The sequence below is a fragment of the Cannabis sativa genome, chromosome 7, assembly GCF_029168945.1.
Source record: "Cannabis sativa cultivar Pink pepper isolate KNU-18-1 chromosome 7, ASM2916894v1, whole genome shotgun sequence".
NCBI classification, from domain to species: Eukaryota; Viridiplantae; Streptophyta; class Magnoliopsida; order Rosales; family Cannabaceae; genus Cannabis; species Cannabis sativa.
The window spans coordinates 39507133-39521257 of NC_083607.1; positions in this window are offsets into that span (position 1 = coordinate 39507133).

Consider the following 14125-nt stretch of genomic DNA (forward strand, 5'->3'; position numbering starts at 1 on the left):
TTCACATAAGCTGAAATATCATTTATACGGGGTTAAGTGTTTTAAGGATAAAATACATTGTAGGGTGTAACGGTAATTGTAACACCCTAACTACCTTAGGCGTATTACGTGATTTTTAAACGTACTGTGCAGCTCGTTGCTAATCAACGAGGTTTATGGAAAAACGTGATTAATTAAAATTTTGCTTTTTGATTGAACTTGTAAAACATATTATAAAAGACTCGGGATCCCGATTATAAAAATATTTACAAAAAGTTTCACTGTTTAACTATTACATCAAAATAAAAGTCGTCTAACGACAGTTACAAAAATCTCAGCCTTGCTGTCCCGAGGATCGTACGCTATAGCCTTGCCTTTACCTACACATGAACATAAACTGTGAGTCGACAGACTCAGTAAGAAAAGCATAATAATATCATACATAACTAACTGCCGTGTCCAACACGATACTGAGTCCCGCTACTGCCATGTCCAACATGGTACTGAGCCACTACTGCCATGTCCAACATGGTACTGAGCCACTACTGCCATGTCCAACATGGTACTGAGTTTTGAACGTTCAGGGGACGGTACTATTGACAAGTATCCTCCTGATCGGTCGAACCGGTCATACTTCGGCTGCTGGTCATACTCCAGCCTGTACCGACGGGATAGGTCAATAGCACTGAACCACCAACCAAGTGTCAGCCTGATCGGTCGAACCGGTCATACTCCGGCTGCTGGTCATACTCCGGCACTGTACCGACGTGACGAGGTTGGATGGTTCGAAGCCTAAATACATACTAAGGTAATCTAGCAGGCTTCCTACATGCACGCTAAACATGTAATCTACATATGCATACCGTTATACTAATCTTACCCGGATTCCGATTTCAGTGTGCTACCAACCCGACCGGAACCGAAGCCGAGCGGCGGACATCGGCTCCTAAACCATAAAAATCACAACGCTATAAGTGACACGCTAAATCACTTCCCGGGGACTAAAACTTGAAACTAAAAGTTTCCCTATCGATAAAAAGCATGGCAATACCCCTAAAAACCTAAAAACGAGGAAAACTAGGGTTCGGAAAAATTCCCCAACCTACAGGTTGCCAGCAACCGAATTCCGGTTCGGGAATTATCGAACCCTCATCCGGAATTCCGGATGCACAACCGGAATTCCGGTTCCTCGCAGGCAGCCAACTAAAATTCTCATAACTCGACCAATTCAACCCCAATTGGTCCCAAACTTTCCAGACCTGTTCTAAACTATCCCTAGAACAAATCCAAGGCATCAAACCACCCAGAAACCTCAAACATGAAAAATGCCATTGGAGCTCAAGCTTGAGTTCTAAACTCAAACTTGAGCAAAAACACCTAAACATGCAATCAAACCAACTTAATTCTACATAACTAAGCATAATATCACCTCTGCAAACTAATAGAAACAACAGCAACATCACAGAACGGATTCACAATATTTTCCTTCCAAAAACCACATTTTTACATAGAAAACTCAAAGCTTGAACAACCTAACTAATCATGCTTCAAACAACTCAATTAACATCAATTAAACATGCTTTGAACCTCAGAAATTAACACAAAACTACAGCAGCAACAGCAACTATAAATCATGCAAGAATTATCACATTTTCATCAAAATTTCAATAAAGTTCAAGAGAAAACCAAAGAGCTAACCTAGCTTGAAGATTGCTTGGCTTTGGATGAGAATCCACTAAGAAATCAAAGCAAAAATCCCCCCTTTGCACCCACATGCACAGCCGAGAGAGAGAGAGGAAAAGAGAGAGAGTTTTGAGTGAAATTTTTGGAAATTTTCTTTCTTTTTCTAACTTAGAGATTTTTTTGCTAAAAAGAGAAAAAAGAATGACTATAGGCAATAAACATTTCAGCCAAGTAATAATAAAATAAACATTTATTTTTCCATTTCATAAAGCCACAAAAGACAAAACACTAATGGGGCAAAAAGACCATTTTGCCCCTCCACCATAAAATCACATAAATCATACTAAAGGGGTATTTTTGGGAAATTCTAAATTCCCGGCCATTCCCGACATTCCCAATGTCTAAAACCTGTCCCCGAACTACTAACATACTAAGTTGTGATTTCTACTGAGCCAAACGCCGAGTCCAAAATACCGGACACCGGAAATGCAGAATATGCAAGCTACTGAATAACATAAATAACAGTAATAAATTATTTAAATAGCTATAAATAATTTCATAATTAAACATAAACAACTGCTAATTTCCAAATTAACTAAGCGGGCTTTACAACTTTTCCCCCCTTAAAAGGATTTCGTCCCTGAAATCTAACCTGAATAACTCTGGATATTGAGCTCTCATATCTGACTCTAGCTCCCAGGTGGCTTCTTCCACCTTACTGTTTTTCCAGAGAACCTTGACCAAAGCTATGGTCTTATTCCGAAGGACTTTATCCTTTCTATCCAGGATCTGCACTGGCTGTTCCTCATATGACATGTCCGGCCGAGTGAAGACTCTCATAACTGAGTATATGAGAGGGGTCTGAAACGTATTTTCTCAACATTGAGACATGGAATACGTTGTGCACTGCTGATAAGGCTGGAGGCAATGCTAACCGATATGCCACTTGACCTATCTTCTCGAGAATCTCGAAAGGTCCTGTAAATCTAGGGCATAACTTGCCTCTTTTCCCGAAACGTTTAATCCCCTTCATCGGAGATACTCGTAAAAACACATGTTCCCCTACTTGGAACTCAACATCTCTGCGTTTCGGATCTGCGTAGCTCTTCTGTCTGCTCTGTGAGGCAAGCATTCTAGCTTTTATCTTTTCTATTGCCTCATTGGTCCGCTGAACTGACTCTGGACCTAGGTATTTCCTCTCCCCTGTCTCATCCCAGTGGATAGGGGATCTACATTTCCTACCGTACAACAGTTCATAGGGAGCCATCCCTATCGTACTCTGATAACTGTTGTTGTACGAAAATTCTATCAACGGTAGATATTTACTCCATGAACCCTCAAAGTCCATAACACAGGCTCTCAACATATCCTCCAATATCTGAATTGTCCTTTCAGACTGACCATCTGTCTGAGGATGGAATGCTGTACTGAATTTCAGCTTCGTACCCATTGCCCGTTTCAAACTTTGCCAAAATTTGGAGGTGAATTTCGGATCCCTGTCCGAAACTATAGACTTCGGTACCCCGTGAAGTCTCACTATCTCCCTGACATATAACTCTGCCAACTGATCCACTGTAAATGTTGTTCTAACCGGCAGAAAATGAGCAGATTTCGTAAATCGGTCCACCACTACCCAGATGGAATCATACAAACCCGTGGTCCTAGGTAACCCGACCACAGAATCCATCGTAATATCCTCCCATTTCCATTCTGGTAGGGTTAGAGGCTGCAACAACCCTGCTGGTCTCTGATGTTCAGCCTTGATCTGCTGACAAGTGAGGCATCTCGATACGAATTCTACCAAATTCTTCTTCATACCGTTCCACCAGAAGTACGGTTTCAAATCTTGGTACATCTTGGTGGTGCCGGGATGCAGAGAATAGGGGGTAGAATGAGCCTCCTCGAAGATCTCATTTCTAAGTTCCACACTGTTCGGAACACAAACCCTGGCTTTATACAAAAGCATCCCACTGTCTGACACTGAAAAGTCCTTGGCTTGACCAGCCAATACCTCATCTCGGATTTTCACTAACTCCGGATCTGTCATCTGAGCGACTTTCATTCTTTCCAATAGATCAGATTGCAGCGTTAAGTTGTGAAGCTGACCTACCACAAACTCAATGCTGGATCTAACCATATCCTCTGCTAGCTGAGGTGAGATCTGAACCATGCTAGCTACTTGCCCGGGACCCTTTCTGCTCAGGGCATCGGCCACTACATTGGCTTTTCCGGGATGATAGAGGATCTCACAATCGTAATCCTTCACTAATTCCAACCAACGCCTTTGTCTCATGTTCAAATCTTTCTGAGTGAAGAAATACTTGAGACTTTTATGGTCGGTATAGATCTCACACTTCTCCCCATAAAGGTAATGCCGCCAAATCTTCAGTGCAAAAACCACTGCGGCCAATTCTAAATCATGAGTCGGGTATCGCTGTTCATAATCCTTTAACTGACGGGAGGCATAAGCGATAACCCGATCGGCTTGCATCAATACGCACCCCAAACCCTGTTTGGATGCGTCACAGTAGACTACGAACTTCTCCTTGTCCGAAGGCAAAGCTAGCACCGGAGCAGTACTTAATCTCTGCTTCAGCTCCTGAAAGCTAGCTTCACATTTATCTGACCAGATAATCGTTGATTCTTCTTTGTAAGCTCGGTTAGGGGCATTGAAATTTTGGAGAACCCCTCCACGAACCTACGGTAGTACCCAGCTAATCCCAAGAAGCTTCTGATCTCTGTCACTGTCTTCGGTCTTGGCCAATCCCTGACGGATTCAATCTTCCCGGGATCCACCTTGATCCCATCTTTACTCACAATATGCCCTAGGAAGGACACCTGAGACAACCAGAACTCACATTTCTTGAACTTGGCGTAGAGCTTATGTTCTCGAAGTCGTTGCAGTACCATCTGAAGATGTAACTCATGCTCCTCTTCTGATTGAGAGTACACGAGGATGTTGTCGATAAACACAATCACACAGATATCGAGGAAATCCTTGAATACTCTATTCATCAGGTCCATAAATGCTGCAGGAGCATTGGTTAGTCCGAATGACATAACCAGAAACTCGTAGTGTCCATACCTAGTGCGGAAAGCCGTCTTCGGAATGTCCTCCTCTCGGATTCTCAACTGATGATAACCCGAACGGAGATCAATCTTAGAAAAGACCGTCTTCCCCTGAAGCTGATCGAACAAGTCATCGATCCTAGGTAATGGATATTTATTCTTCACCGTCAACTAGTTCAACTCTCTGTAGTCGATGCACATTCTCATAGATCCATCCTTCTTCTTGACAAACAAAACCGGGGCTCCCCAGGGTGACACACTGGGCCGAATGAACCCTATGTCAAGCAACCCTTGGAGCTGAATCTTTAATTCCTTAAGTTCAGCTGGAGCCATCCTATACGGGGCTTTGGAAACCGGATCCACCCCTGGTGCCAAGTCAATCACGAAATCGATCTCCCGCTGAGGTGGTAACCCTAGAAGTTCTTCGGGAAAGACGTCCAAAAATTCCCGAACCACTCTGATGTCCTCTGGCCGAATGGTATCTGGCCGAGTGGTGTCCACCACCACGGCCAGAAACCCTAAGCACCCACCGTGCAATAATTCTCTCGCTGACATAGCCGAGATCACCAGGATCCGAGATCCCTGAACCGAACCCACAAATACAAACGGTTCTTCACTTTCCAGTTGGAAGACCACCATCTTCCTCTTACAGTCAATGCTCGCCGAATATTTAGATAGGAAATCCATTCCTAAAATAATATCGAATTCGACTAAGCTCATCTCTATCAGATCAGCGCTTAACTCTTTACCATCTATCCTGATCGGCATAGACCTAATCCACCTATTGGAGATAACCAATTCTCCGCCAGGTAACAGGGTTCCAAACCCTGATTCATATCTATCAAAGGGTCTACCCAACTTACTAAAGACTCTGGCCGCCACATAAGAATGTGTAGCCCCAGAATCAAACAGCACTGAATAAAGTGAGTTGTTAATAAAAAGCTGACCTGTGACAACTGATGGGCTGGCATCTGCATCAGCCTGCGTGATAGCGAACACCCTGGCTGGAGTGGGTATCGCTGGAGCTCTCGATGCCTCTGGCCGGAGCTGGGGACATTCCCTCTTGAAGTGTCCGGGCATGCCACAATGAAAGCATCCCTGACCCTTGCACTCACCCCGATGATGCCTCTTGCAGCTAGGGCACTCGGGATAGGAGAATCGGGTCTCAGTACCACCAGGACGACTCCCTCTCGTTCGGTTCCCCCGAACCTCTTGTTCGACTCGAGCCGCCGGAGCGATGGGTGCCCTCTTCCTCTCGATCAATGGCCGAACCACTACTCCCCCGCTATAGCCTCGATGCGGGAGGGGTAGGAGCTCCGCCACTAACCGAGTACTCGCCGATTCGACATGCACCCCACCGCGCCCTCGGCCGCGTGCCTTCTCCACCATCCGAGCATAGGTGGTGCCGTCGTCGGTGGTAATCATCGGGTCATGCCCGATCTTGGGATTCAACCCGTCCGGATATTTCTCCTTCTTGCCGAAGTCGGTCGGCACAATTCCCGAGGCTAACCTCGCCAACCAGGTCAAGGCGAGTAGTATACTCAGTGACGCTCATGTTCTCCCGCTGGGTCAGGTGAACGAACTCTTTCCTCTTGGCGCTTCTGACCGCCTCATTGTAGTATTTCGCATTAAAGAGTTCCTGAAACCTTTCCCAGGTCATGGTGGTGACATCGTGAATCTGAGACACCATGTCCCACCATACCAGGGCGTCCTCCTGGAACTGAAACGTGGCGCACACCACTCTGTCGTTACCGGTGACACCCATGAAGTTCAAAATCCTGGTGATCACCGTCAGCCACTGCTCGGCTTTCATCACGTCCGACCTCCCGGGAATACCGCAGGTGCTTGCTTCCGAACCGCTCATACAATGGTTCCAATCTATGGGCCGCCACCACTATCTCGGCACAGGCGGCGAGGGCGAGGTGCCCTTTGGAACTACGGGCACAGAACCGGCAGGAGCACCCCGCCGTCTCAACCTCTCGAATCTCGAGGTCTTGTTCTTCGATCCGGCTTGCATCTCCGCAAACCGTAACTCCCGGCGGGGCTCCCCGATCGGCCGGGGAGCTGGGCGGCTGTGGCGGGTTCTCATCACCCCGGCCACGAGCCCCGCCTCGGGGACCTCTACCTCGCCCCCGCGGTGGGGGAAACTGAGCTCCCTGTCCCTGATTCGACCCTACGGAGTTGCCCTGACTCCTGGTAGTCCGCCTGGCGTCCATCTGATTAGAACCGCCTGCGAAACCAAGAGTTGGCATATCAGGTCGTATTCAAGGCGAGCTTACTAATGCCGCTTAATTTGGAAATTAGAAATGAAACATGCGCCTATTCTACTATCAGGCTACTAACATGCTTCCTAACAGGCTTTTCTCTTTTTCATAACTGAATAAAATAAACTACTAAAGCAATAAAGGCTTACTGAACCGTGAACCGAGCTAACTGCTGATGATGATTGTACATGTCGTGACGATCTTCGGAAGACAACCTGGCGGCTCTGATACCAAATTGTAACACCCTAACTACCTTAGGCGTATTACGTGATTTTTAAACGTACTGTGCAGCTCGTTGCTAATCAACGAGGTTTATGGAAAAACGTGATTAATTAAAATTTTGCTTTTTGATTGAACTTGTAAAACATATTATAAAAGACTCGGGATCCCGATTATAAAAATATTTACAAAAAGTTTCACTGTTTAACTATTACATCAAAATAAAAGTCGTCTAACGACAATTACAAAAATCTCAGCCTTGCTGTCCCGAGGATCGTACGCTCCAGGCCTAATCGCCCCGACATGTACAACCTCATAAGCTCGCTCACGGTCCATCAGCTATAGCCTTGCCTTTACCTACACATGAACATAAACTGTGAGTCGACAGACTCAGTAAGAAAAGCATAATAATATCATACATAACTAACTGCCGTGTCCAACACGATACTGAGTCCCGCTACTGCCATGTCCAACATGGTACTGAGCCACTACTGCCATGTCCAACATGGTACTGAGCCACTACTGCCATGTCCAACATGGTACTGAGTTTTGAACGTTCAGGGGACGGTACTATTGACAAGTATCCTCCTGATCGGTCGAACCGGTCATACTCCGCCGTCGGTCATACTCCACCGTACCGACGGGATAGGTCAATAGCATCGAACCACCAACCAAGTGTCACTGATCGGTCGAGCCGGTCATACTCCGCCGTTGTTGGTCATACTCCGGCTGTACCGACGTGACAGGGTTGGATGGTTCGAAGCCTAAATACATACTAATGTAATCTAGCAGGCTTCCTACATGCACGCTAAACATGTAATCTACATATGCATACTGTTATACTAATCTTACCTGGATTCCGATTTCAGGTGTGCCGGTCAACCTGACTGGAACTGAAGCTGAGCGGCGGACATCGGCTCCTAAACCATAAAAATCACAACGCTATAAGTGACACGCTAAATCACTTCCCGGGGACTAAAACTTGAAACTAAAAGTTTCCCTATCGATAAAAAGCATGGCAATACCCCTAAAAACCTAAAAACGAGGAAAACTAGGGTTCGGAAAAATTCCCCAACCGGCAGACCGGTTGCCCAACCGGAATTCCGGTTCTGGGAATTACTGAACCCTCATCCGGAATTCCGGATGCACAACCGGAATTCCGGTTCCTCGCGAGCCAACTAAAATTCTCATAACTCGACCAATTCAACCCCAATTGGTCCCAAACTTTCCAGACCTGTTCTAAACTATCCCTAGAACAAATCCAAGGCATCAAAACCACCCAGAAACCTCAAACATGAAAAATGCCATTGGAGCTCAAGCTTGAGTTCTAAACTCAAACTTGAGCAAAAACACCTAAACATGCAATCAAACCAACTTAATTCTACATAACTAAGCATAATATCACCTCTGCAAACTAATAGAAACAACAGCAACATCACAGAACGGATTCACAATATTTTCCTTCCAAAAACCACATTTTTACATAGAAAACTCAAAGCTTGAACAACCTAACTAATCATGCTTCAAACAACTCAATTAACATCAATTAAACATGCTTTGAACCTCAGAAATTAACACAAAACTACAGCAGCAACAGCAACTATAAATCATGCAAGAATTATCACATTTTCATCAAAATTTCAATAAAGTTCAAGAGAAAACCAAAGAGCTAACCTAGCTTGAAGATTGCTTGGCTTTGGATGAGAATCCACTAAGAAATCAAAGCAAAAATCCCCCCCTTTGCACCCACATGCACAGCCGAGAGAGAGAGAGGAAAAGAGAGAGAGTTTTGAGTGAAATTTTTGGAAATTTTCTTTCTTTTTCTAACTTAGAGATTTTTTTGCTAAAAAGAGAAAAAAGAATGACTATAGGCAATAAACATTTCAGCCAAGTAATAATAAAATAAACATTTATTTTTCCATTTCATAAAGCCACAAAAGACAAAACACTAATGGGGCAAAAAGACCATTTTGCCCCTCCACCATAAAATCACATAAATCATACTAAAGGGGTATTTTTGGGAAATTCTAAATTCCCGGCCATTCCCGACATTCCCAATGTCTAAAACCCGTCCCCGAACTACTAACATACTAAGTTGTGATTTCTACTGAGCCAAACGCCGAGTTCCAAAATACCGGACACCGGAAATGCAGAATATGCAAGCTACTGAATAACATAAATAACAGTAATAAATTATTTAAATAGCTATAAATAATTTCATAATTAAACATAAACAACTGCTAATTTCCAAATTAACTAAGCGGGCTTTACAGTAATCTAATCCCTTTACAGTGTAGATCATTCATATAGAGGATCATTGATCAAATTAGGATTATAACAATGGATAACTAATGATGTGTCTATATGGTGGAACATATAGAGCATTCTATATACTGAGAGTGCAATTCTAAGTTCTATGCGTGGATTCAACGAAGAATTAATAAGTCAGTGAATTTAGGTTATAAATTCTTGATCTGCTTATTGGAAGCTCGGTTATATAGACCCATGGTCCCCCCACTAGTTGAGATAATATTGCTTGTAAGACTCATATAATTAGTTTTGATTAATCAATTATAATTCTCAAATTAGACTATGTCTATTTGTGCATTTTTCACTAAGTAAGGGCGAAATTGTAAAGAAAGAATTTTAGGGGCATATTTGTTAATTATGATACTTTGTATGGTTCAATTAATAAATATGATAAATGACAATATTATTTAATAATTATTTATAGTTATTAAATAGTTAGAATTGGCATTTAAATGGTTGAATTTGAAAATTGGCGTTTTTGAGAAAATAGAAATAAAATTTGTGAAAACTGCAAAATCCATGTAAGGCCCATTACACTACATGGCCGGCCACTTGGGATGGTTTTTCAAACTGATATTTTCATTATTGTAATGCCAAATAATTAAAACCTAACCCTAGTGGAATGCTATAAATAGATAGTGAAGGCTTCAGGAAATTTACACTTAACTTTCTACTTTTTCCTTCAGAGAAAAACCTGAGCCTTCTCTCTCTATACCTAGCCGCCGCCTATACTCTTCTTCTTCCTCTTGAAATTTCGAAATACTTAGTGATTAGAGTAGTGCCCACACACAGCAAGTGATACCTCAATCATAGTGAGAAAGATCGCGAAGAAAGACATTCAACAAGAAGGAGTTTCAGCACTAAAGAAGGACAGAAAGAGATCCAGGTTCAGATATTGATAATGCTCTGCTACAGAAAGGAATCAAGGGCTAGATATCTGAACGGAAGGAGACATTTAATTCCGCTGCACCCAATGTAAGGTTTCTAATACTTTATATGTGTTTATTTCATAATCATTTTAGAAAGTTCATATTTAGGGTGTTAATCAACATACTTGAGAGTAGATCTAAGATCCTGGTAAAATAATTTCCAACAACTGGTATCAGAGCATTATCAATATCTGAACCTGGATCTCTTTCTCTCCTTCTTTAGTGCTGAAACTCCTTCTAACCTTGTTGCAGGAGTATTAAATAAATCCTACATCCAACTATCCAGCTAACCTTGTTGTAGGAGTATGTGTTTTAGCTTGTTTGTAAGTTTTTAAAACCTATTATTGCTTGATTGCAAATAGCCATGGTTAACTTGTTGACAGATCCAATGATCTCATTTTAACTCATGGTTCCCTTGGTCAAGTAAATAATTTGTAACAGGTAATTTTCACAATCTTCTTTCATCTGTGTATGACCTAGCAACATGATAGGATCCATCCAAATGTGTGCCTGTGTGAGCCTATATGTTTAATTTTGTTATAGATGCATATAGGTTGTTGTTGCTAAATAAAAGATCATAGTTTTTTGATAGATTTTATTTAGGCCCATTTAGTTTTGGGCCTATTCAATTAATAACAATTGTTCATTTTAAGGTTAAATTCCTCTCTTTTGGGCCTTGTGTGAGAGTTGGGAGCCATAGAAGTGGGTACGACATACTGAACCCAGCACCCCCTCACATGAACCACCCCAATTGTGAAGGCCTATTTGCCTGATTTGAATCACTGTACTAGGTTAATTAAATTAGTTTAACCTAATAAAATTGATTAACAACATAATTAATTTTATTTATTTTGAAATTAATTTAAGAAAACCATAGTTTAAAGAATTTTATTCTAAGCTAAACTATATGTATTTTCTTGTATTTAATTAAATATAGATATATAACCATTTAGATTCTTTTTGAAGCTTAATTTAAATTTTTCATTAAATATTCCTATTTAAGTTGATATTTAGTTATCTATAACTAATCAGCTTAAATCTGAATATCTTTTGGATTTAAAATTTCAAAATTAAGTTGAGGAATTTTAGGAATTGGTTATTAAGATTCTTTAGATATTTTTTTAAGTTTATATTTTTTCAAATATTAACTTAAAAAGGAAAATTTTCAAATTAAGTGGTTACAACTTAATTTTTGATATTTAGTTAAATTTAAATTTGAAAGATATTTAAGTTGATCTTTTAGATTCTTCTAAAACAACTTAAATTAGATATTTTTTTTTTCAAATTTTGTGGAAAAGATATTTAGTCAAGTAAGATATTTTCTAGATAGTTATTTCTAGACTACTTATTATTTCTAATATTAAATAGGAAAATATTATACATTGTGAAATTAATTATTTAAATAATTAATTTTTGTACAATTTATTTTAAGTATATTTTTTTTCCTAGTATTAAACTAGAAATTAATAATTAAGCCTTCTCTACACTTAATTATTTATTTCTTGTATTTAATACATTTAATTAAATTGAAAATTAAATATCTAAGTTGATTTTCATCATGATACTTAAATATTTCTTTTTCATGACACTTAATTAAATAGAAAATTATTTTTAGTTGAAATTTATTTTTTCAACTAAATTTAAATAATTTTCAAAATATATATTTTTTTTCTTATTTTATTAATCAATTTTTGAAACTGCATTTCTTAAATGCAAAATTTCGAACTTTCTTTGAAAAATAGATTAAAGTTGTAAATTATTTATTTTAATTTTGGACCAACTTAAATCAATGATTTTTTCGTTTATTGATTAATTTAAAATAAATGAAGTAAAATATATTTAATTAGAAAATGAGTTAATTAGTCCATGAAAATCTAGATAGATATTATCTGTTTTTGCTTGAAGTATTTTTCTAGTGTATTTAATTAAATAGAAAATTAATATTTAAGTTGATTTTCTTCATCATACTTAAATATTTGAAATTTTTCTTATATATTTAATTAAATAGGAAAATTCTATTTTTTGTTGTGAATTAATTTTATTAATTAATTTTGGGCCAACATTAAATTAGAATAATTTTTCCCAGGATTTATTTTTATTTTATTTTAACATGCAATTTCGAAAATTGTATTCTTAAATACTTCAATTTTTCGAAATGCAATATATATTTATAGAAAATTAAATTTGAGTTGTAAATTAATTTAATTAATTTTGTAACAACTTAAATTGAATTTTTTTTTTTAAAATATTTATTGGAAATTATTATTAAGATGGAAATAATTCATGTTATTTTCATATCCATCTAAGTAAAATTTATAAATATTAAATTAAAATTTATATTTAGAATTTTTCATTCTAAATTGAAAATTTTAATTAAATAAATATATATATATATTTAAAATAAATAGATTAATATAAGTATCAAAGAAAATACAACTCTCTTTAAATAATGAGCTTTATAATTATTAAGACATTCGATCTCCATTGTTGGTCTTACAATAGTTAAATGTTTTCAATATAACCTCGAGACGCTAGACTTCGTCCCCCTATGGATGGTTATTCGTTGAACGCATTTAACACCGTAAGATCTCATTTGATAAGTGTTTTGTAAGTTTTCGTCTCTATTAGACTCTCCCCTACGGTCACTACTTAGAGATAAACACTTATAAAACATGAAACATTGGTGGAAGCTCATAAAATGAGAATAACCTTGACTCTCGCCTACCGAGACAACGTTGGATTCTTATTTTGATCGAATAAAAGGTTGCTAGAATGGTTTGCATTTTAGATGAGCTGACAACTCTATTCAATGAATGATACTTTGACTCTCGCCTACCGGGACAATGTATCAGTTTGTTGGAAACCTTGGAAATTATTTAGGATTGTATGTTTTAGTATTTTCACTTGTCATTCCTACTTGCTATATGTTTAATAATTTCTGAATTGTGTATGAATTTATATTGAACCATGTTATTTTCTATTATTACATTGTAGTTTAATTTCGAATCTTCATTGTTGGTCTAACTTGGTTTGTTTATCTAATGAGATAAATCCCTAATGGATTTTCACCATTAGACATACATAATAGTGTTAGATCTCAAAAGATAATATTGTATATGCAACATCTAGTTGTTCATCAATTGATGACACCTTAGACTAGTATTTTTACAATATGAAACAAGAAGATTGTATAAATAAGATTACTTTGTCTTTCGTTAATCGAGGCATCGTTGGATTCTTATTTAAACAACGAAATTATCCTAATTCCTCTTAGCTTATTCATTTCGAATTAGCTCAATAACATATCATTGGATGAATGGTCTATAAATCATTTCATGTCATTCTATATTTTCTCTTAAGAAATTAAATAACGCATATGATTATAATCCCGAAATTCTATTCCCAATTAATATAAATCCTCAATCTTAGAAATCTCCTACTTGTATGGGCAAATCTGACTTAGAGTTTAAATTAGTAGTGGTGGTCCAAGAAAGAATTACTCATTGTATTTGGTATAAATTTAAGTCTTTGACTTTAATTTTATATTTCTAATTCCAGGATACAATACAGTTACACTTTTACAAGTGTTTAATAACCATTTTCTATCATTGGTTTCAAACTGTATGGAATATGAGTTTAGTATTCTGTGACCAGGATCCACTTGCACTATTC